The 25,998-nt window shown below is 41.1% G+C and overlaps 1 long non-coding RNA gene across 1 annotated transcript; it reads left to right on the top strand.

Annotated features, from left to right (window-relative positions):
• The first annotated feature begins 489 nt into the window (after positions 1-489).
• LOC114789638 (uncharacterized) lies at positions 490-1,116 on the top strand. The gene is made up of 3 exons (XR_003749701.1): positions 490-564; positions 718-880; positions 968-1,116. It is a non-coding gene; the product is annotated as an uncharacterized LOC114789638 (long non-coding RNA).
• Positions 1,117-25,998: the final 24,882 nt, after the last annotated feature.

A 25,998-nucleotide genomic window follows, 5' to 3' on the forward strand; every position in this document is an offset into this window, starting at 1 on the left:
TACATCTCTCTGTAACATCTCTCAAACTCATCTTGTATCAAAAACTGTAGATGAGCGTTGTAAAGTCTGGAAGCAGGACTTGTTTGGCGCACACAACTTTGAACCTGATTTGTAATGTGAGGTGTCTTTTATTCCTAGTGACTGTGTCTGTGCATGTTAAAATATGTTGTGCCCTGTCTCTTAACAGTTAACCAAATCAACCAGAGAGCATAGATTCACAACTTTTAAATTCTCAGCATTGAGTGTGATTCCCTTGGCCTTCATAGATGTCCTACCATTAGCAGATGTAATCACGAGCTGTCCATCCCGCAACAAATTTCAGACCCTCATTTACCGGTTTTCTAATAACTGTTTACAACAAAACATACGTTGTTAAAAATCAATATTTTTATTAGAGGTGGGCAAAGGTTCAGAGTAAGAGACTTTTAGGGAGTGCTTTTATTTTGGTACAGGAAGTTGTTATGGTTCATATCCTGTTTCCTTATAATTCGTCAAGACTACACTAGAATTCATTTGTGTGTAATCTGTGTCCATCGCATGTAATCCATACTGTAATGCAATGTCGTGAGTACATAATTTCATAAGTTAAAGTGTTAGGTAAATGTTAAAGGCATTATTTGTTAAAGAAAAGAAACGTTAATGTATGTTACAAAGACAATTTATTTATGATGGTTAAACACATACAGGATGGTTAATTTATGTTTTCTTGTGTTATAGTTTTCACTCTGTCTCTGTAAATGAATGAAGAGTGTCACAGTAAACGCTGTAAAGAAAACTTACGACGACTCAAGCCATTATTTGCAGAAAGAGTTTAACTAGCTGTGTAGCTTCAGTTCCTACACTGTAGTGAGGACAGCATAGTGATCAAGAAGGAGTTGAAGTAAGATCATGGCACCAATACAACCATTTTCATCATTTGTTCTATGCAATGTATTGTATGGTGGTGAACAGTGATTATGAATTGCAGGAGGAACTGCAGGGCATCAGGACCTTTCTACAGCAAAACACAGACCTTCAAGAGAAACTTGGCCCACAGATGGAGCTGCTACAGATGCGAGTGGACCATCATGAGCAGCAGATCACTGACCTGAATGAAAGGGTCGATCAGCTGGAGAAGGCTGAGAGTAAGGAGAGAGATGGTTTACAGTGAAAACATCTGCATGGAAACCAAATTTGAGAAACATGATTAAAAGATGCAATGCATTTTTTTATCTAGTGCTGTCACCAGAAGATCGAAAATATAAGAATCATCTCATTGAAATGACGTGCAGCAAAAAGTGGAAACCTCCTGAGTTCTCAGAAATTCCTGAAAGCGATGGTAATATTTAATTTGATTCATTTCCCTTTATATTTCCCAAATTCTTGGTTTATATTGTCTTTTTTATGCTGTAGGTTACAGAGGCCAAGTACTGGTGAATGGACAGTCATTCAAAGGCAAACAGGTGTGCGCACCAGGAAGTGGCGAAAATAGCCTTGCTTCACCTGAAGAGCCTGCCGGAGGAGACTGGAGCAGCTTGTGCGACTGCTGATTGTCATGGTGATTTTAAGACACTGTGTCTGTTATCTGTCAAATGCATTAAATTGTGTTTCTAAGTTATTATTTTCATTTCAGACTTTCTGTTTTATGGAAGTGTGACTGTGTCCCATGACACTGAAGTGGCTGAGGTGGTTGAACATACCCAGGAAGAAGTCACTGAATCCATTTACAAAAAAATTGCCTGTCAGCTTGGCCTGAATTGGACAACTGATCAGACAAGGAGTACTACTCAGTACAATACTACAATACTACTCAGAACTAGGGATGTCGCGATTAAGCGGTTTCACGATTAACCGCGATTTAAAACGGCATGGTTAATTAATCGCAAAAGCTCCTCAACACCGTGTTTCTGTCTGCGCTCTTAAAAACATAGATTATGACAATGCTATCAACAGCTTGGTGGCACTCGCCCGGAACAAAAACGTTTTACCACCAGGGGTGCACTTCCGCTAGAAACACAGACAGTACAATCAGCGCATGACGGCTCACTTGACTGCGTTAAACAATGGCAGAGACATTCCACCAAAAAAGCGATTGAAATCTGCCATATGGGAGTTTTTTTGGATACCCCAAGAATACAGAGAATCACATTCAAGACGATGGGTCACCCACATGCAAAACGTGCCACAAGAAAGTTTCGGCAAAAGGAGGTAATACCTCGAACATGACTCACTCAGCACCTGCGAAATCATCATCCAGCTTTATACGCTCAAGTAAAGGTAATACAAAATAAGTGATTTAAACTGTTAGTAGCAAGTTATTTAATGAGTTGGAGGGAATTAAATATAAATGTGTCACATTTCACTAGGGATAGGGTAAAAAAAAACAATTCTTAGATGCATCGTAACTCGGGTGTACACATACACACACACACCTAGGAACTTCACTGTAACTCACACATCCACACACTCGCCCGGGCTAGGCTAAGCGGCTAACAGGCTAGCGCCATAAATAAACTAGTGCAGATAATGGGGGCGTGCAGTCTAACCACTAACGCACAACAGCAACCGCAAACACAGGCTGAGACTCATGCTTTGCATCTACCGTCTCTGTTACTTGCGGAGCCTGTGTGTGCGTGAGTGAGAGAGAGAGATAAAATCAAAATCCATAGTCCGATTTCCATACAGATGTTTTATTTCCCGACTTTAGTTTATAATCACACTGAAGAAAATCAGATAACAGACCATTTTTTCACTTTCCGACCGTATAATAAAAACAAAAAACGGGTCGTTTCCCCTTTTTGCATTTTCTAATTTCCATTGGCCATCAACAATCATCCCAACGTCCACAACAGCATAAACATCCATTAAATCATTTTCACATAGCTTAATAACACTGATATTGGTTACATACGCACAGAGTTATGATATGAGCTATTGTAAATCATTGGCTACACAACATGGTCTCTTAAGATTCTACATACACTTTCATGGCTTTCACTTGGTCAAATGTTGTTAAGATGCAACAGGTTGAGTGTTAAAATTACGAAACTTACCAGCAATACTATAACATAATAATGCTGTTAGTTCAAATTCATTTGATGGACTAACACAGTGATTGCCCATGTTGAAAAAGTCTCAAGCATGCTTGTAAATTTAACTGACTTTGTAAAAATTGTTGATTTTACCTTAATTTGATTAGCAGTGTGAACTTTTTGGAGGATGCAGCGGTCCATCTTAACAAATTTAGTAAATAGTACTCAAGAGTGTTGAGTGTGTTGTACTGCAGGCATGTTCACACTGTGTAAAAAGTGGGTAGAGAACAGAGCAAATAACTCTCTACACACAAAAGCACTGTATTCAAACCACTCCAACTTGATGTTACCTGGCAGAAAGAGGCATGGCACAATAGAGGTTAAAAAATTAAGTTTATAATTTATTAATACAGATAAATTATTATTGCAGTTACATGTGAATATTATATGTAAAAAGGTACCAATGTTACAGAGAAAACAAAGATGAAAAGAAAGAGTAAAGAGAGAGAGAGAAAAGCCATGAGAAAAAATTAGAGGATAGAGCAGACTCAAATACCGGAAAATCCGGTTTCGATAGAAAGGCAGCTAGGAAAGAAAGTGAGGCCCCTTCCCCACATGTGAACAGATCTTTACCCCTGGCCAACAGGAAGCTGTCACAGACCAATCAGAACCTGTTGTTTCTGACGTCACACCCCCGGTGCCTCCCGTCTGGGAAAGACAAAGAAGTAGGCGGTTCCGACGGCCGATACCTCACACGTTTGGCTCAGAGGAGGGCCGGCAACTGTTGCAAAAACAGAGGTGTTGAATCTCTGTTAGTTTTATCTGTCAGTATAACATTTACTAAACAAAGAGAAGAAAGACACAAAGCATTTGAGTCCGTTTTACTTGCAAGGAGAGCGAATGGAAGTCACGCCTTACAACAGGCCTCCAAAAGCTCTGGCGTCCTTCATCGCATCTCCTTCTTTTATTTGGTAGGTTCATTAGGGTTCACATAAAATCACACCATATTAGTTAATAATTGTGTATTACACGTAGTCTTATGAATTGATCTTTGGTCGAGTCATGGTGACATGGTGACATGTTCATCTTCGTCTGTAGATTCTTCAGGTGATTGGACTCTGGTTCATCATAGTCTGCTTGTTGTTGGTCCTCAGGTCGCAGTCATGCAGTCCTGCAAACTTAAAACCTTTGCTTTGAGATTTGTTAATGATTAAGAGTTGTCAGTAATATTCCAAGGATTAATACATATTCGTGCTTAAAGTATATGAATAAAAGAAGTAATTACATGATAACATATATACATTTTTCCAACATTTCCCTCCTGTTTATCATGTTATTTACTCTTTTGTTAGCTTCCCTAATAATCTCTTCCTTTAGGATTTTCAACTATTAGTTCATACAATGAGAAATACATTTACACACAAAAGGTCAGTCGTCTTTTTCTTGTAGAGGACTCTCTTGAAAAAGTTGAGTTAGCTTGAAGTCACTAAAATCATAGCTCCCGTAAAATTCTTCATTTTCCAAAAGTGGGTACGCCTGTGTAGGCTCAACATCCCTTGGTGATAAGGCGGTAGTGATGAGACGGTTCACAAGACTGCGTAGACAGGGAATACAACAACATCCACACAATGTCAGAATTGCTGCAAATACAGCCATTGAAACTAAAACAGATTGAACTAGAGCTCTGTATTTCCCAAATACTTTCATCCAGGAATCCCACATGGTCGTTTCCACTCCCGAATGCTCCTTCATCTTCCGGTTGAGGGTGGCCATTGTCAGACTGCCTCCTGCAGCTGTGTTGTTTGGTATGAAAGAACAACATTGCTCTCCAAACATTCCACAAACCCCATTTTTCTCCGCTAGGAGCATATCAAGTGCAATCCTGTTCTGAAAAGTCATGAGGGAGGTAGTAGATAATTGCTCATGCACGGCCTCAAAACCGTCTTGTGTCCAATTACCTAATTTCTGTACATTGTAATGGATGTAATTGATTCTGTCCACATTCTTGTTAATCGTACACCACCAACACAAGGCTGATTCAAATCCTGCTGCTACTTGATTTGCCAACTTATATTCATCAGGAACCCCCTGGGAACCCCAATTGCGTCTATGTACGTTGGGTCAGTTAACTTCTCCCAGGGTGCAAGTGATCGCTTTGTTCTGTGCCAATCTGCAGGTACCAAGCTATCCAATTTCGTTAAAAGGTCACTTATAGTGGTTGGAAATATTGAGACAGGTAGTAAAAGGGTTACTAATGCACACAGTCCTTTGGTGTCTGAGGGCAATCGATCGTATAACTTATTTTCCCCACACCACCACCATATGTCGCTTCGAGATTGTGGGGTAAAGATAGGCCCAACAGGTATTATTGTAAGACACCAATCTCTTGGTGTCCCTTCCCCGAGTAGTTCCTTTTTTCCCGTTATATTAATACATGTAAAATTTCCTAGTGCTACTTTACTGGAGAAAACAGGTTTCCAACTTTCTGGTCCTGTTAGAGGATATGTTAAATCCCACTTTTTGCAACGATTGTCTGGATATGTTTTGTTCATTACTTCTACAACACATTCATCCGTTATAACTGCGGGTATTACTTGTAATAATGGTCGTGGTCCCAAGCAAACTACACAGTCTTGTTGAGCTGCTTGTTCTGCTAGGAGAAGCCAGTTATTGTATTTACCAGTTATTCCTGTTGTTACTCTAAACCACTCATCAGAAGGTTGACTTTCATCCAATACTCTAACTAGTATACCTTTGTCACTTAAATTTTGGATTGTTTCAGTTTTATTTGATTTAGGTTCTAGTAGTTGACATATTCGAAATGGAAAATAAGGTGGATTAGTAGTATAAGGCCATAAAAGAAATACCCAACATTTTTCTCCTCTCTCTTGTTGATCGGTATGGTACATTTCAGGGGTGTTTGGTGGCCACAAGTCCAATTTGGTAAGATTGATGTATATTTCAAATGCAAGACCTTGAGTGGAGGGATTGGACATCACAAAAGAGATTATTTGTGTATGGTGTATCGCAGCAGGGTTAGTAGTCCTCGTTTTCCAATCAAAACCCACTGGGTCCGCTACCAAAGAGTCCCACTTTAATTTATTAGTTATATACCATGGATATGGTAGATAATTGCTCGCTTTGTGTCCCTTATGGTTAAGGACAGTAATTGGTATTGTGGCCACCGAGGCAGTATTAGCTCTTACACACACTGTTGGTATAGTACGAAGGTGTAATGCTTCTATCCCGTTGCCAGTATCATTGCATCGGTCGGAGTCAAATATGTGTCTGGACGTTCCTTTTGGTGCAGCTCTCGCCCTCCTGGGTATAGCCCCCTGTTGTTTCTCTATACCTTTTTTCCACATTACCATCCATACTGTTGCTATGAACATTACACAAAGTATTATCAAGCCCTTATAATTCATTTCTGCCAACCTTTTCCCCTTACTGCCTCTTCTAGGATTGGTGTCTGTAAAGTGTTCTTCACTGACTTTCGGGTCTACCCAGATTCTATACGTCTGAGTCCACCCTATTATCAGACTTTTGCTCACCTTTCCCGTCGGCAGGGTTTGCAGAAATGACCTTTTTACAATGTGACTGATGTATCCAAGTACCCCTCTCTGTTATTTTAACAGCCGTCGGTGTCGTCAGGATCACTTGGTAGGGCCCTTCCCACTTCGGTGAGTGCCAATGCTTCCGTTTTATGCTCTTTACTAGCACCCAGTCTCCGGGCTCCACCTGTAGGGGTTCCTGCTGAGAAATAGGGAGTTTGTCATCAGGAGTACTTTGTTTCTGTGTTTCTAACATTTTTCTCATGTAGTCCGCTAGTGTCATGTCTTCCTCTGTTTCCCATTGGTTTTGAAAGTAAGGTAATCTATATGGTCTTCCAAACAGGGTTTCATAAGGGGTTAAACCAGTTGTGCTAGTAATATTGATGTATAGTTTTACTAACTCTAAACATTGTGTCCATGGTCGATGTGTTTCTTCCATACACTATTTTTTATAGTTCCATTCATTCGTTCCACTAATCCTGCACTCTGTGGATGATAACTGCAGTGATTTTTCAAATTAATGTGAAACATTTTTCCTATATTAGTTACCATCTGATTTACAAAATGAGTCCCGTTATCGCTGTATATTTTTTCAGGTATTCCATAGCGTGGAATAATATTTTTACATAAGGTTTTTGCTACTGTCAATGCATCTGGATGTTTGGTTGGAAATAGTTCTATCCATTTAGAGAATGCATCTATAATGACTAAACAGTATTCCTTTCCTTCACTTTTACTGAGTTGGATAAAATCCATGTGTATTGTTTGGAATGGGTATTGTGGTTTCGGAAACTGCCCACGTTTTGGTCTTAAATTACCTTGCGCGTTATGTTTTGCACATATCAAACATGCTCTACAAAAGTTTTTTGAATATAGGTTAAACCCATATGTGGTGAAATTTTTTTGTACCAGTCCTACCATCCCTCCTGTTGAGACATGTGATTGCCCATGGCTCAATATTGCAGCCCATTTATACATATTCTTTGGTAGGATTGGTTTCCCCAGGGGTCACACATAAATTTTGTTTTGTTTTGTAGCCCCATGCTTTATCCATGTGTCTATCTCATGTTCGTGTGCTTTGTTGTTGCATGTCAATGAGAAGGTCAGAAGTTATCAATTGGTCTTGGTCTGTAAACAAAACTTGTATACTTTGTTCAGCGGCTTGTTTTGCTATGCGGTCAGCAAAGGCATTACCGAGTGAAATTGTGTCTTATGTAACAGGTAGATGGACAGCTTTTAACAATTCTTTTAGTAATTGAGCGTGAGTCACTGGTTTGCCAGTAGATGTGACCATTCCTCGGTTATGCCAATACTGAGCAAATGTGTGAACTGTAGCAAATGCATATTGACTGTCAGTATAAATGGTGACATCTTTCCCTTTCATTAATTTACATGCCTCAGTCAGAGCGACAATCTTGGCAGCTTGTGCTGAAAAAGTTGATGGCAAGTGTCCAGCTTTAAGTACGGTGTCTATTGTTACTACAGCAAAACCCGTTAGTGTTTTACCCAAATCATTTTTCCTTGAAGAGCCATCAACGAACACTACCTCTCCCTGAGACAAAGGTTGGTCGCTTAAATCTAACCTAGATTTAGCTGTGTGTTCTGCTAGTGCTTGGCAGTCGTGTTGCTCTCCATCATCAGGTAAGGGTAGCAATGTGGCTGGGTTCAATGTGGTGCATCGTTCGATGGTGAGGTGTGGCTGTGACAGCAGCGTGGCCATGCAGGAGAGGTGCCTTGCAGGTGATAAAAAGATCATGTTAGTTTGCAGTAGTAAAGCCGCTACTGCGTGTGGGACCTTAAGGGTCAATGGGTGGAATAGAACTATTCTGGCACTCACTTCTACTGCCATTGACGCCGCTATCACCGCTCTCACACAATGTGGTAATGCGCAAGCTACATTATCTAATTTGGAAGAAAAATAAGCTATTGGTCTCAATTTATCTCCATGTTGTTGACTTAAAACAGAAGTCATGTATTTGTCTTTGCAGTCCACCATCTGTATAAATGGTTTACTATAATTTGGCAAGGCTAAAGCTAAACTGGAGGTCAGTGCTTGTTTAATATCACAAAAAGCTTTCTCTGCATCTGACGTCCAGTTCAGTGGTGATGTCATTTTTAGGTCTTCAGAGTAAATTAAAGCTGTGAGTGGGGAATTTCCGCGTAGTTTGGAACCCAACTTCTACAATAATTGGTCAAGCCTAAGAATGACATCATTTGTTTCTTAGTAATTGGTTTTGGCGCCTGTAGGACTGCTGTTTTCCGTTCTTCTAGAATAGTTCTGCCACCTGCACTAAGGTGGTGGCCTAGATATTTGACCTGTGGTTTCCTTAATTGTAGTTTGTTTTTACTGACTTTGTGCCCCTCCTGAGCTAGGTGTTTAAAAAGGGCCACAGTGTCTTCTTTGCATACTTCTAGACTCGGAGATGCCACTAATATATCGTCAACGTAGAGTAGTATTTGACTTCCCCCAGGTGGTTGAAATTTGGACATGCTAGCATGCATGGCTTGTGAATATATAGTAGGGCTTTCGCAGTAGCCCTGGGGAAGTCTAGTATAGGTGTATCGTTTCCCCCTGAATGTGAAAGCAAACCAAAATTGGCTGTCTTTGTCAATGGGAATGGAGAAAAAGGCATTACTAATGTCAACCACAGTAAATATTTGTGCATCTGATCTTAAAGAATTCAGCAATGTGTGTGGGTCAGGAACACATGGAGCCCGTTGTGTTACTGCAGCATTTACTGCCTGCAGATCCTGTACCATCCTCCATCCCGTTGAAGGAGCTTGCTTTTTCACTGGGAATATTGGTGTGTTGCAGGGGGAATCGTCACATTCTATAATAACCCCTGCTCATTGTAAATCATGTATTACTGGGGTTATGCCTTCTAGTGCATCAGGTTTAAGTGGATATTGTCGTATGCAGGGTCGATATTCTGTTTTGGGTCTGATTTGTACTGGCAATATTCCTTTTATCAGTCCAACATCAGACGGTCCTTGTGACCACAATGATTGAGGTACTTGAGCTAGTTGTGATTCATCTTCTTCAGTTAGTAGAAGATGTCACTGGTGTCTGGAGTCCATATGTACTCCAGCCTTGGTCTGTATTGTCCAATACAGCCATTTCCTGGTCAAGCCTGTGTGAGCGCTATGTTCCAATTGGTCCCCCATGTCTGTCCAATCCGTTGCACTGTCACCTTCTTGAACTATGTTACCCAACGACTTCCAACCCCTCTCCTTGTTTTTATACAATGAGATGTGAGGTGGGTACCATCCCCGGAGCATGGCTCTGAGTGGGGTAGGTAAGGTGACCTCTGCCACCACGTTACCTTGCCCGTCCAAGTAAACGCAAGAAATTGTTATGGTTGTTGGGGTGAGTTGTGACAGTTTCTTTTCATATGTTGGATCAGGCCCAGGAGTGTTTTTGTACCACATGGTGGCGTGTAGTTCATCAGAGGGCATGGGTTCCACATCTGTCATGATTGGTTGACAGTGTCCCACTTGTCCTCCTACCTTTAGCAATTCAGTTCCCACCTTATGAGGTTCTTGGTCAGATATGTCGAGTGTGTAGTAAAAATTTGGAACGCGTCTTCCTTCTAGGGGGAAAAGGTCACCTCGTTGTAGCTCGGCTCTGCGTTTGATGACCAGTCTCCCCTCAGGAGTGGAGACGAGCGCCAAACCTAGATTGAGTAAGCCATCTCTTCCCAACAAATTAACAGGACATTCTGACCTAAAAAGGATGGACATTTTGCATGATATACCTTTAGGATCTCTTACCCAAACTGGTTTAGAAACAGTGACTACAGTTTTACCCCCATTAGCTGATCGTACAATTACTACCTCATCACTTAGTTCACTATAGGGTATGTGTTCCTTACATGTAGTTCTGCATGCTCCAGAGTCACAGAGGAATGTGATTTCTTTCCCATTTACCATTAAGACTATTTCTAGTCTTTCTTGATTTAAAAAAAAAATTTCTTCCAAATTTAAATCCACATGAGTTTCATCCTCTGTGGACTTTGGACCATGCAGTTTCTGTTCCAGTCATGCTGTGTTATCTTTTGGCCCTGAACGACAGTCTTTGGCAATATGCCCAGGCTTCCCGCAAGACCAGCAGCCTGCTCCCCATTGGCTACGTGGTGTCCACCCTCGTCCCTGGATACCTCCTCTCCTTCCTACTCTGCCCTTTTGGAAGTGTCCTCTCTGTCTCCCTCTACCTCGGCTGTCCTGGTAAAATGTTTCCGCGTCAGTCCCGATACTTCCCCAAAAGGTGTCCGGTTTCTTTGTAAGTTTATCTTTTACTTTTTTAGTTCTTATTAATTTGTCGATGTGAACGGCGTGATCAATGTACTCATCCAAGCTCCTAGTGGGCATTCCTATCATATGTTTATCTACCCAACTGCGCACACAGTCTTTTGATCCATTATGCAAAGCATTTTTTAATTGCTGATGGTACACACCCCCATCAGCCCCGTCATCTCTAAGACCGCTATGCAGTTTAAAAACAGCTTCCATTCTTAGTTTATAATCCTCAAACTTCTCATTCTCCTCTTGTTTAACTCTCCCAATTTCAGTGTAATTTGCTCTCTTTCTGTACCTTTCCCGTATTCTTCCCAATAAGTCATTTGTTTTATTTCTCAATTCTGTGTCATCGTGTTTTAGAAGGTCTCCTGTAACCCTTAAAGGAGACCAGTTACCTTTTACATGGTGCCAATTGTGTCCCATTGCTTGCATATATATCTGCTGTACCTCTCTCCCATTTAAGTGATAAGAATGTCTTATTCCTTCCATATCTTCTTTGAATTTTTGCATATCCTCCTTATAGGAAGTGACGCCCTCCACCACTCTTTTTATATCGTCCTGCGTCCAGGTCCGATATACCAAGAGGGTTGTAGACTGTTCACCTGAGTCCACATTAGGGTTGGCCACCTCTATAAGGGGATGTTGATTTGCTTCAGTTACTGCCAATTTTTGCAGTTCGGAGGAATTGTCAAACACTTCACCCCATTTTTTAGACCAATTTTGTACTTTCCCCCGAGATCTAGTATTTGGTGTGGGAGTGCTACCGTTAGGGTCATAAGCAGGGGGATTTTCCAATTTGTCTAAATTAGGATATATATGTGAGATTGCAGGAGCAGAGGGAAGGTGCGGCAAATTCATCGCCCCTTCCGCTTCTGCTCCTTCTTTATAAGCTTCGCTCACCCCTCCCTTACGGCTCCCTCTGATTACTGACTCATCGCCCTCCGTGCGATGAAACAGAATGGTGTTATCAGTTTTTTCAACAGTGAATCCCCCCTCCTCCTTGCTCTTTGCTCCAGCCTGCCTGCCTTTTCTCTCTCCCTCTTCTCTTTTCCCAGCTATTTTAATCCAATGCACTAAAGCTTCAACCCCTTCTTTCTTCATTTGCTTTTCCTTATTCTTACATTCCAGTTTAATGGCTCCCAGTAACTCTATTAAACTTTTTACCCTCAGTTGCCCGTCGAATTTATATTTCGTTATCCATTTATTTAACGGTTCGACGTAAGCCTTATTTACTTGCTCTACATACTTCCAGTCCTTACATTTTAGTTTCTCTTTTGGTTCAGGTTTACTGGACCCCTTACCCATTTTTAAGTAAAATTTTGACCAGTGTGTCGTACCTAGGGTAACCTAAAACACTGGTAACTGATCACAGGACAGTGTATAAAAATTCCTCTCGTGGTGTTTTCCACTTCGACCCCAAATGCTTTGGGGTGGGAAAAACCTTGCGTTTGCCTCCACGAGGTCACTGTTTACCCTCTGTGAATTTTTATATGGAGTGTCAATCAAGTGACTTTCACTCCCTCTCATTCACACATTCACACTTGCGCGCACGCTCATACACCTGTATGAGTATTATTGAACGTTCTTTTTACAAGCAGAGGAGTCCGCTTCCCCACAGAATTTAACTGCCACCCGGCAGAGGAGTCTGCACCTCCCCACAGAACTTAAAAACTGCCCTTTTACCTGCCAGAGTCTAGAATACCCAGGGTTTTGCTTAAGTAACCTCTTGTTACCCCAGTTACCTCTTGTAACTTCTTATTATGTAACCTCTTGTTACCAAATCATTCATACCATTTTAAATAAGAGTCAACTTACCCCGTGTCTTCTCTGAATTACAGGATCCCGTTCAACCTACGGATCCCAGCTGACAGTCGGTTTTTCCCAGTCCCAAAAAGGGTCTTTCTGACCGTGGCCACGGTTTTCCTGGTGATTTTCCGCTCCGTCTGCTGGTGATCTTTCGGTATCTTGGGATCCGGCTCGAAGGACCAATTAAATGTTAGTTTTAGCTGTCAGTATAACATTTACTAAACAAAGAGAAGAAAGACACAAAGCATTTGAGTCTGTTTTACTTGCAAGGAGAGCGAATGGAAGTCACGCCTTACAACAGGCCTCCAAAAGCTCTGGCGTCCTTCATCGCATCTCCTTCTTTTATTTGGTAGGTTCATTAGGGTTCACATAAAATCACACCATATTAGTTAATAATTGTGTATTACACGTGGTCTTATGAATTGATCTTTGGTCGAGTCATGGTGACATGGTGACATGTTCATCTTCGTCTGTAGATTCTTCAGGTGATTGGACTCTGGTTCATCATAGTCTGCTTGTTGTTGGTCCTCAGGTCGCGGTCATGCAGTCCTGCAAACTTAAAACCTTTGCTTTGAGATTTGTTAATGATTAAGAGTTGTCAGTAATATTCCAAGGATTAATACATATTCGTGCTTAAAGGATATGAATAAAAGAAGTAATTACATGATAACATATATACATTTTTCCAACAAAGCACAAAAAAGGAACAGAAATGTCATGGCTCCGCGACATCCCATTTTACAGATGGCCGATTGATCCCCTGGGGCACTCGAGTATTCAGGGTCCATGGGGATCACAATTGGTTCATGATTGTGTATCTGCTTGTTCGTCCTTCCTGGTCAGTTGGGAATTCAAATGTAGCCTATAGTGGTGGTTTTGTGTCCTTTACGATCTTCAGGCATCTGAGATCACACTTGAAACCTGCTCCCTTGACAGAGATCAAACTCAGCAGCATACATAGAATATTCAACTTCATCAAAGGCTTTGCACACTTGGTTGGGAGTCTGAAGACTTGGTGGGGTTCTTTGTTTGGAGTCTGATGAAGTAAAAGGGTTATACAGATTGTACATGTAGAAAAACAGTGTCCATTGTACATTAAAACCAAACCAGAAAAATAAATGACAACAATGATCAGATATTGTAATGCAAAGATATGTAAATATACTGAGAAGCTTAAAATGATATCAGGGAATTCATAACTCTGCGAATTTGCATCGACTGACTGAGCCCAATCAACAACAGTGGTCGGAAAAATAAATACAAATAAAAAGTCTCGTGTGTTGCCATGTGATTAGAGAATTACACCTTTATCATTAAAAGTTACTATTTGAGATTATGGCACTGTTGAGGTGTTTAGAGAGAAAAACAGTTTCACATAAATATAAATTCTGATCCTAAACATGTTGATCATACTGAACATGAATTTAAACTGCAAACTATGAATTTTAACAGTGCAATTTCCAATCCCTGATCAGTTATTACCAAAATGTTCACCGTGGGACATGGTTTATGATGTTCAATGTAGAAACCGGTAATCTAAAATGTCACAAATCTTGGTTATTACTGGTTACAGTTTGGTTTGTGAGTTAATCTATTGTGCCAGCCATATCTACATGCCACATTGTAAGTGATACAGTTATTAGTCCATGTTCATTTTATACCTTGTCGGAGTGGATCTGGATTTAGAAATGCCTCGGTTTCTACGGTCCCGGGCTTTTTTAAAATGTGTAGATCCTTTTCATTTAAATCAAAGCACAGAGATTCTATTCTTCGCTATGCGGTAAAATTCATGTAAAAAAGATCCACATCCGAACAAAGCTATCACGTCAGGGTCACCATTTGTAAAAGGTGAGTAGAGAACAGAGCAAAAAATAATTTTCACATATGATTTCACATATGATCTCGCTCTACACACAAAAGCACTGTATTCAAACCACTCCAACTTGATGTTACCTGGCAGAAAGAGGCATGGCACAATTGAGGTTAAAAAATGAACATTTCTAAGTTATTAACGCAGGTAAATTATTATTGCAGTTACATGTGAATATTGTATGTAAAAAAGGTACCAATGTTAAAGAGAAAACAAAAATGAGAAGAAAGAGTAAAGAGAGAGAGGGAGAGAGAAGCCATTAGAAAAAATGAGAGGGTAGGGCAGGCTCGAAAACCAGAAGATCCGGTTTCGATGGAAAGACAGCTGGGAAAGAAAAGTCCCTTTTCCACATGTGAACAGACCTTTATACCCCTGGCCTACAGGAAGTTGTCACAGACCAATCAGAACCATTTGTTTCTGACGTCACGTCCCCGGTGCCTCCCATCTGTGGAAGACAAAGAGGGTGGGTGGTCCCGACAGCCGACACCTCACACATTTGACTCGGGGGCCTCCCATCTGGGGAAGACAAAGAGGGTAGGCGGTTCCGACGGCTGGAAGCTCACGCGTTTGGCTCGGGGGATGTTGGACTGCAGTTTGACAAAGGGATGCAAAAATGGAGGTGTTGAATCTCTATGCACAACAAAGGCACAGGAATGTCATGTCTCCAAGATGTCCCATCTTACAGCATGTATGTGGATTCCCTCTCTGTTAGTTTGTATATAGTTGTGTGTGTTTGGCTGAGGGGTTTATGGTGGTGTACATAGCACTACTTGGTTTTGTTGTTTATATCACGTCCCGCACCAACACACTTTTCTGCACATCGGTTTGGCCTGTGTTTTCCTCTTTGTCCCCATCCACCACTTTCACATTGTCCACGTTCCTTTCCCCTTAGACGGAAACATGACATACTTTTATATCATATTATTTTTAAAAGCAGTGTAGTAACTTTACACACATTTTTTTATCAGCAATGTCATACAAGAGGCCGCAGCTGAGCAGAATAGAGAAGTGTCTGAAGGACAGAGGCAGTGGATGCTCACCTACTTTCTTCTTTTAAACCCTGATAAGATAGACACTCTTCTACTTATAACTTTACATAGCCTTTCCATTTCACCAAGTGAAGAAGTTGATCTAGGTGTCCTTATTGGCACAGGCCTCTCCTTGAATTCACATGTAGATAATATCAGTAAGATAACATTCTTTCAGCTATATTAAATATTAAAGATAAGTAATATGATCTCAATGCATGATACAAAAAAGTTGGTCCTCGCCTTTATTACTTCAAGGTTAGACTACTGACACGCATTTCTGTCTGGATTTTCTAGTAGGTGCATCTAGTAGGATGTTCTAAACTCCAACTAGTTCAGAATGCCACAGTGAGTTCTAACTAGAACCAGAAATTTTGACCACATTACCCTGATCTTACAATCACTGCAATGGCTACTCATCAGATTTAGGACTGAGTACAAATTCCTTTAGACCTTTAAAGTACTAAATAGTCTTGCCCCACAGTACCTGAGTGAACTTTTAGTTATTTATGATCCACCATGCCCCCTGCGTTCAGAGGGTGCGGGGTCACTGCTTTTACCCAAAGTATAGACAATCACAGCCCAGCTCTGCAGTTGTAGAAAGGCTTGCCAGTCAGTGTTCGGGATTCAGAAACTGTTTCAGTATTTAAATTATGGGTGGGGATTAATTGCAATCAGAAATTCCTATAGCGTGTTTTACAAACCAATTAAAGCTTTCAGTTTCAAGCACGAGAGGAATATGAGTGCATGCAAAGATCAACATAGCGTTGTGCTCTCAATTTGTCAGCAAAGTGCACATTGCATTATGGGATCGCTGTTCAAATGACCTTTTATATATATGCGTCGTTTTGGAAGAAGAAAAACTTATTTATATAGGCAATACCATTCTGAAAATGTACTTAAAATAGCACTATTTTTTTACTCTGCCCAGGGATATTATTTTTGTTTCTCTATTTGAAATTTAAATGCATAGGGCTGATAGCATTCAGGCACCACACCATATTTCCAACATGGTTGCTAGCTAACTAACTAAATAGCAGGTTCTCCCAGTGACCTGACACTAGATCCGAGAGGTGCAGCTCAGAGCACAGCTGTCACTCAACCAAAGCAAATCAGAAACAGGGAAGTGGATGGCCTTGGAGCATGATGGCTAGGACATGTTCTGAAAGTAGGAGTTCTCCATATATTAAGAATGTCTCTATTACTGAACTGAGAATAACCTAGCAAGGAAGGGAAAATGTACGTGTCGTGACCGTAAGGTTACTTAATGCTCCCACTTTGTCCACCCCAGACACAGGCAACACGCAAAGTATAATTCAAACAGTACACTTTATTTGTTGTTTAAATAAAACCAGAGACAAAATGCATGTTGGGGGCGTATGAGAATAACACTGCCAGGAACGGTTAGTGAAGTGAAGCACCACAAATGCACATTTTAAGAGGGTCGGGTGGGTAATAAAATCAGTATGGTGACAAACCAGGCTGGTTATCTTAACCCCCATACACACACAACATTACTAATTATCTAATAACATATACCTATATAAAAATATATATCTAATATGAAGATCTTAAAAACAGTCAATACTGGTCGGCTCCCCACGACCAGTGTGAAAACTAGTCTACCCAAACCCACGAAACAAATGGTCACACGAATTGTCAAACTGGAATTGTTCGCACGTCCGTCCACAAGCGCTCCACTCCGCAGCTGCGCCGGATCACGCAGTCCAGGATCCCGCGAACACGCCCACGTCGCCCTCCGGAATGCTCGGCCACAAGCTCCGCCCAGTTCCCGGCCAGGCAGTATGAATGGAAACGTAACACGAGTAGGCGCCGTTCCACTCTGTCCACGCTTCCTTCTTTCGTCGGCCGCCGCCGCTATACGCCGATCCCGCTGCAACACAAACACCGTCGGGCTGCTAGATGGAAGGATTCAGGTCCGACGTCCCTTTGCGGGGTACTTAGCTCGTGTTGCCGGTTACTGGCTGTAGCGCCGCTGGTCACCGTCTGGTCGCGTCGCCGCCGTTCGCACCGCTGGTGACGTCACAAGTTCTCTCCGCCCCCCCCTGACGATGCAAGGTGGGCCCTATTTATAAGGCATACAAACCTACCCACAACCAATACCCAGTCTCCACCAATTAGCAGACGTGGGACAAAGTCATTGCTTTTCAAGTCACAAGTAAGTCTCAAGTCTTTGCCCTCAAGTCCCAAGTCAAGACAGGCAAGTGTCGAGTCAAGTCCAAAGTCAAGACTGATAAGTCTCAAGTCAAGTCCTAAGTCCTGCAGTTTGAGTTTCGAGTCCTTTCAAGTCTTTTCAACCTTAGAATAATAATATATTTTCACCGATCGTGTATGCTTTTAAAATCTATTGTTTTATTAAAACAAGTGCAATTGAAACTGCAGAACTAAATAGTGCTGACATTGCACTATTAACTTCATTTTTAACATTTAACTCATATTTTTTAAGAATATTCTTCATTTTAAACCACTGCTTTACAGAATAAACACATTGAAAAAAACAAGTGCAACTGTAATTATTTGAACAAAAAGTGGTAACATTGTATTTCCATGACATATTGCATTTCAATTAGTTCCACAGCAGTTTGTCCTGTAACAAATACATGAACATAACAGACTTAACCGCGGGAAGTGGAAAATAAGATGTACTTGTGTTTACCAACTGTTTATTCAGTTAAACAGCTGCATCCATGTTACCACGTCACGTTTGATGTGGTAATTTCACAGTTCGAAGACTCGTTCTCGCCCCCTACAGTGCAATTCGGCTAGGTATACATCCACGCTATAATATCAAGGTGAAAGTCATCATAGTGTAGCGGTTCTTCTTCTGCGTTGTGTAACTTTTTGTTTTCGTTTCTTGAACCACAAATGATGAGCTGACACCCAAGAGAATTTCTGCGCATTGTGTAATGTGTACAAAAAGCAAGGTCGCGTCACACATCGCGTCTTTCTGCACCTCTCTCTACTCACGCCATGTGTCCAAGAGAACTGAACATTAACATAAAGCATTCACAATTTACAATACTGCATACCTGTACAAAAAGCAAGGTCGCATCAGAACATCGCGTCTTTCTGCACCTCTCTCTACAATATACAGTATTAAAAGAATATTAAAAAATATTCACAAAATAACACACATGCAAAATATTCCTAATATGTACATAAATTAAAATGAAAGAAATTACCTTTTGCACACTGTTACGTCCCCGGTCTAGGGTCAGGGACATAACAAATGGGACATATGAGTATAAACTCCAAAACGACGCAACAACACTTAATGCTAATCTTTTATTACAAACAAAGACATTTAAACAACAACACAAAACAGGTCTGGGCAGTCTAAGTCTTATCTTCTCGTCCTAATCCTTCACTTCACCAACAACAGTCTATCTTCCTCAAACACTCTCCTCCTCTTTTCACCAACTCTCCTCCTCTTCACCAAAGCAGCCACCATTTTGAATCCTCTTCCTGATTACAGCCCACCAATCACGGCAGGAAGTGGGAGGAGTCCAATCATGGCTGATGAGGAGCCACCCTGCAACATTACAGAGACAGAAAGAGAGAGACACACACAAACACAACAGAAAACACCCATAGTCTGCCACGGGACGTCACACACACAAACCCAACGCACCTCACAACTCCCGCCATGTGTCCAAGAGAACTAAACCGGGTCTCAAAAACAAAATAAAAGTCTTTAGAAAATAAGAACATAAAAGACACAAGAAAGAAGAAATATACTTATAAATCTAACCATTTAACTCCGGCACAATAGCTTGCGCAGTATAGACCCAGCTCCCAACCCAACTTTGTGTATAGATTAACGCCGATATTTTTTTATCGCCCGATAAGAGTCTCGCGATAACGCAGCACGTTTTTATCGCCTGATAAGAGTCTCACACAGCACGTTAACGCCGATACCGGCCCACCATTAATATGTATGTATTGTATGTCTTTGTTGGTGGCTAAAATACATGTTGCTGCTGACCGCCGTCTACTGTGTGCGATACTGTACATTGACTAATGTTATGTATAAGTACCTCATCCTACCAGGTTTAAAAAAATCACTTTAATAAGTGTACAAATTAAGGGAGTGAACTCACAGTGGACAGATTACCAGTTTGCGACGTTAACAGCGAGTTTACAGCCTCACTGATTTAACTACACAGCAAAGAAAAGTTAGCAAATAAGCGTTAGCATTCACTCAGAACTTACCGTTCTTTGTGCAACTTCAAATGTCGAACGAAGTTGGAAGTTGTTGCATCTCCGTCTGTAATCTTCGACCCCCATTTTGCATACTGCTATTCGTTTTTTTGTTGACCACCTCGTAGTTTTTATATCTGAACGAAACTATCTTTGGTATCATTTTGTCTAACTGGCGCGTTATTTGAGAGTTCCGCTGCATTGGTTGTCCTGTAATTTGATTGGATGGATGCTGTTGGCTCAAAACAACGTGGATCTAATTTGATTGGATGTCTTGCGGACAGCAAATACGCGCACAGACGCACATATACTCAGACATTGAAAGATACAGAGCGTTCGGTAACATATGTTTTAATCTTTGGGTTTTCTGGGAAACAGCAAGTCTTGTCAAGTCAAAAGGCTCAAGTCCAAGTGAAGTCATGAGTCAATGATGTTAAAGTCCAAGTCGAGTTGCAAGTCTCTTTACATTTTGTCAAGTCGAGTCTAAAGTCATCTAATTAATGACTCGAGTCTGACTCGAGTTCAAGTCATGTAACTCAAGTCCACACCTCTGCCAATTAGTCCATCAGAGTCATTGAAAACCAGGCTGATGCAACACACCAGTCCCTGGTAGGAACATAGCCGGTTATTATTAGTGTTCATTTAGTCCAGGACCCACCAAATGAGCACCAGTCAGCAAAAACCAAAACACATTACAGCCAACAACACCGCACTACAAGCCGCTGTACTTGACATATGTTCCTACATTAAATTTTTTCTAAATTAAATGAAACAAGCTTTCAATCTGTTAGTTATCCACTGGTCACGACACGCTGTGCACTTTCAGGTTCGCAAACGATGTTGTATTTTCAGATTATATTATGTAATTCTCTTTATGAACTGAATAAAAATACAGTAGTTATAACGCCACTGCAGTCATGTGATTTGACTCTTTGCTATTCTAGTTATAATTTTCACATTTATTTACTTATTATTTTATTTATCTATATAATGACACTGTACATGTGTGTTGCGTGTGTGTGTGTGTATATATATATATATATATATATATATATATATATATACAGTAAAAGTTTGGATACACCTTCTCATTCATGTGTTTTCTTTATTTTCATGACCATTTACATTGGTAGATTCTCACTGAAGGCATCAAAACTATGAATGAACACATGTGGAGTTATATACTTAACAAAAAAGGTGAAATAACTGAAAACAACAACAACATTTATTTCTTATATAGCCCAAAATCCCATACAGTATGTCTCAATGGGCTTTGACAGGCCCTACAGTTGACACCCCCCACACTTGACCCTTCTGCACACAAGGAAAAACTCCACACAAAAAAAACTCTAGGAGAGAGAAAAAAAGAAAGGAAGAAACCTTGGGAAGGAGTGATACAGAGAGGGACCCCCTTCCAGGGTAGAGTGAGCCTGCAAATGGTGTCAGTGCAGGGTTGGGGATGATATAATAATAAGTCCTACAGTTGTAGGGTTGGAGAAGTCCAGGATGTAGTCAGTGTCATGGTCTAGATTACGTGTCCATAATGATGTTACTGGTCCATTTGAAGATCCCTATAGCTGTAGTTGTAACGGTGGTGGTGGCTGTGGTGACCCTCTGGTTTGTTTCATGCTATGTCCTTGTTAAGCAGTTGTCAGGAACCAGGATTTATTTGCTGGTCTCTTCACTGGGATCTGCCAGTAGTCTGGGTGCTTGATTCCGTGTCTCGGAGAAAAACAAACAGAAGCAGCGGCAGACGGTTGCTACAGTGCTACAGTGGCCCGGTACCCTAACTAGGACAGCCTAACTAGGGTGAATTTAACTTTGTCTGTGTCTAACAGGGGGACTCTGTGATAAACTGGACTTTATAATTGACACTGCGTCAAAATGAGGGTCTAGAACTTTAGCAAAAAGCCAGAGAAAACAGATAGGTTTTGAGATTGGATTTAAACACTGAGACTGTGTCTGAATCCCGGACACTGACCGGCAAGCTGTTCCACAACTGCGGCGCTCTATAGGAGAAGGATCGGTTCCCAGCTGTGACCTTCTGCACCTTTGGTACCAGTAGTGACCCCGCACCCATTGATCGAAGGGGGCGTGGCGGTTCGTAACGAACCAAAAGTTCACTCAGGTACTGTGGGGCGAGACCATTTAGAGCTTTATAGGTTAAAAGTAGGATTTTGTAGTCAATCCTAAATTTGATGGGTAACCAGTGCAGTGATTGTAAGACTGGGGTGATGTGGTCAAATTTCCTGGTTCTAGTTAGAACTCTGGCTGCAGCATTCTGTACTAGCTGGAGTTTACTCATGCACCTACTAGAGCATCCAGACAATAATGCATTGCAGTAATCTAACCTTGATGTAATAAATGCATGGACCAACTTTTCTGCATCATGCATTGAAATGATATTTCTTATTTATGCAATATTTCTAAGGTGAAAGAATGCTATCCTAGTGACATTATCTATGTGCGAATTGAATGAGAGACACCTAGATCCTTCACTTCAATACTCGGTGAGATAGAAAGGCTATCCAGGGTTATTGTGTAGTCAGCCAGTTTATGCCTGGCTGCTAGAGGCCCAAGTACAAGCGCTTCTGTCTTGTCAGGATTTAACAGGAGAAAGTTGGTGAGCATCCACTGTCTAATGTCCTTCAGACAATTCTCGATATTGTTCAGCTGCTGCCTCTGATCTGGCAATGCTGACAAATACAGCTGTGTGTCGTCAGCGTAGCAATGAAAGCTAATACCGTGTTTGCGGATGACGTCGCCTAAAGGTAACATGTATAGAGAAAAAAGTAACGGACCTAGGACAGAACCTTGTGGAACACCAAACTCTACTTTACTATGTGAAGACGAAACACCATTGATGTCCACAAACTGATATCGGTTGGTCAAATATGATCTGAACCATTCAAGGGCTGTTCCCTTAATCCCAATAATATTCTCTAACCTGGCAAGGAGAATAGCGTGATCGATTGTGTCAAACGCTGCACTCAGATCAAGCAGGACAAGCAGCGAGATGCGTCCCTGATCAGAGGCCAACAGCAGGTCATTAACCACTTTAACCAGCGCTGTCTCAGTGCTATGATGAGGTCTAAATCCTGATTGATATACTTCATGGATGTTGTTACAGTCTAGGTATGCGCTCAGCTGCTGGGCTACGACTTTTTCTAAGATTTTTGATATGAACGGAAGGTTGGATATCGGTCTATAATTTGAAAGCTGACTGCGATCAAGATCTGGCTTTTTAATCAGGGGTCTAATGACTGCTACCTTGAACGAACTTGGTACGTGGCCGGTGCTAAGCGACGAGTTAACAATTTTCATGACCATTTACATTGGTGGATTCTCACTGAGGGCAAACATGTTTTATATTCAAATTTTTCTTCAAAATAGCCGCCCTTTGCTCTGATTACGGCTTTGCACACTCTTGGCATTCTCTCTTTGAGCTTCAAGAGGTCGTCACCTGAAATGGTTTTCCAACAGTCTTGAAGGAGTTCCCAGAGGTGTTTAGCACTTGTTGGCCCCTTTGCCTTCACTCTGTGGTCCAGCTCACCCCAAACCATCTTGACTGGGTTCAGGTCCGGTGACTGTGGAGGCCAGGACTCCACTTTTGGTTAAGTACATAAATAGTTTTGATGCCCTCAGTGAGAATCCACCAATGAAAATGGTCATGAAAATAAAGAAAACACATTGAATGAGACGGTGTGTCTAAACTGACTACTGTAACTCTCTCCTGGCTGGAGCCTCTGCAGTCACCATAAAACCACTCCAGATTATCCAAAATATGGCAGCCCGTCTCATTTTCAATCAGCCAAAATACACCCATGTTACACCTCTTCTTACCTCCCTCCACTGGCTCCCGGTAGCTGCTCGCATTGAGTTCAAATCCTTGATGCTTGCCTACAGGGCTGTAAATGGAACTGCGCCCTCCTACATCAACACAATACTACCTAGATACACTCCTACACGCTCTCTCAGATCGGCAAACGAAAGGAGACTAAAAATTCCTTCTTCATGGGGTCTCCGATTCCAATCATGTCTGTTCTCCGTTGTTGTCCCTGGCTGGTGGAACAACCTGCCCTCCTCCACACGACTAGCCGAGACTATCACCACTTTTAAGAAGAAGGTGAAAACCCTCTTATTCCAAAAATATTACAGACAAATCTAACACTTACACATGCACATGCGTACACATTGAACAAATACAAAATGTATAAATACATTATAATTTTTCTTAGTCTAGCACCCAACAATCTCTGAGCATGCTCTTCACTGACAAGTCTAAGCCTTATCAGGGCTCTTAGTTTGTAAACTCGATATTCTATAGAAATCGAACGAGAATTGCTGGTGTCTTCCTATTGTAAGTCGCTTTGGATAAAAGCGTCTGCTAAATAAAGTAAAGTAAAGTAAAGTAAACTTTTGGCCTGTACTGTATATATTAAAAATGCCTCTTTATCAAAACAACATGCAAATAAACATATATGCAAAAAAATAAGCACATCATACGACTTATTGTTATGCTCACTGCCAAAAGGAGCTTCTTTTTGCAAATTCTCAATCAGGATCATTTATTGGTTCTTTACGAGGCATGCAATGACAATCTGCAGCTGCTGAGTGGAGTGGTCAAACTTCAGCAAAACTGAATTTTATTTTAATAGTATTTAATAAGCTTTGACCACAATCAGCCACATCAGGATTTTAAACAATCAACTACACATATAATAGTACTCTGTTCTCTAGTCTTGTCTAGCGAGCACAACCCATTTACTGGCGCACACACGCATGCATGCACGCTCACATATGAAATGTTTGTTGCGCACAAATAAAAAGGTGTGACGTGCAAGTTCCTGCACATTTTTTTTACCTTTGACCAACCTACTGTGCCCATTTCTCAGCTTGTCACATGCATCGGCGTTCTATCACAAATCCCAGTGTGGGCGCATTAGAGTCCATTTATTATAGGTATATGAGCAAGGAGGCCACAGAAAGACTACTGGAGTGTGGACAAGATGGTGACTTTCTTCTGAGGGACATTGAGAGTGTGCAAGGAGCCTTGTGCCTCTGTGTCAGGTATGTAACGTATGGCAGTCAGGTACAAAACGAATGGCTTATAAACAGACATTGTTGAGAAATGCGAAGATACTTTGAAACTACTGCCAAAAAGATTTTTTTATATTTATACACACAATCATACACACACTACCTGTAATGTTAGTGGAGGTGTTGATAATTATGTACTTAAAAATCTGATATGCATAGTTCCAAGCATGGTTATGGTACTCTGGTGTTGGTTACAAGGGTCCATCCTTTTTTCACACAACAACTAAAATATTAAGGAAATGTATTAAATGAGTTTCATTGGTCAAGGCACTAAAACAAAAATTAACACAAATTACAATGATTTGAGAAGCCAGATTTGACTTGTTTTGTGTATCGTATTGAGTCGTCTCCTCAAGGCTGGGCTGTTCAGGTGAGTTTAGCTTTAAAAAATCAACTGCCAAGAAAAACTAAATTTTTGTATAAGTTCTCCAATTGATTTTTCCATGTGCCTCAAATTTCTTTACGGACAAGCACGTCCAGCGACTGAACTTGAGCCTGTGGTGCTGTGTATAGACATTCTGCGGCTGTGCTATGGGGACTTCCTCTGCAACACTGTGGTGGGTGTTGGTGAGAGTGTGTGGTTTGTGAAGTGTTCGCATCTCGTCCCTTGTCTCCATCTCAGCAACTCATGGCCAAATACATCCCCTCCTCACACTCCTCCTTAGCTGAGCAGCTTGCAGATGGAGCTGCTTTCGTTGCCCTCTGCTCCTCTATTGACTCGCTCAACAAAGTACAGGAAGTCAGTGGCTACTAGATTTTATTCTGTTCCTCTAGTCTTATTTACCAGAGATCAGTGTTCACATCAGTGGCATGCCGAACTATGGTTTTCAGAGCCTGGCACATGTGGGTGGAGGTTGATGGTGCCAGTAGGTGAAATGTTTTCATCTCTCAGCCACTCCTGCATGTTTAGTTTCTTTCTTTTTACACAGATGCCACATACATTCATAGAATTCTGCAAAACGTTCTGATTCAACTAAAAGTAAAAGCATTATGTTGTCCTGCTATTCAATATTCCAGTGTATATGGAAATGTGACACAATCACAAATTTTCATTGAGTTTCAACCTCAACAAGATTTTAAGTACAAAAATTAACTATTTTGTTGGCACAAAACAT

Source organism: Denticeps clupeoides, chromosome 5 (genome assembly GCF_900700375.1).
Source record: "Denticeps clupeoides chromosome 5, fDenClu1.1, whole genome shotgun sequence".
NCBI lineage: Eukaryota > Metazoa > Chordata > Actinopteri > Clupeiformes > Denticipitidae > Denticeps > Denticeps clupeoides.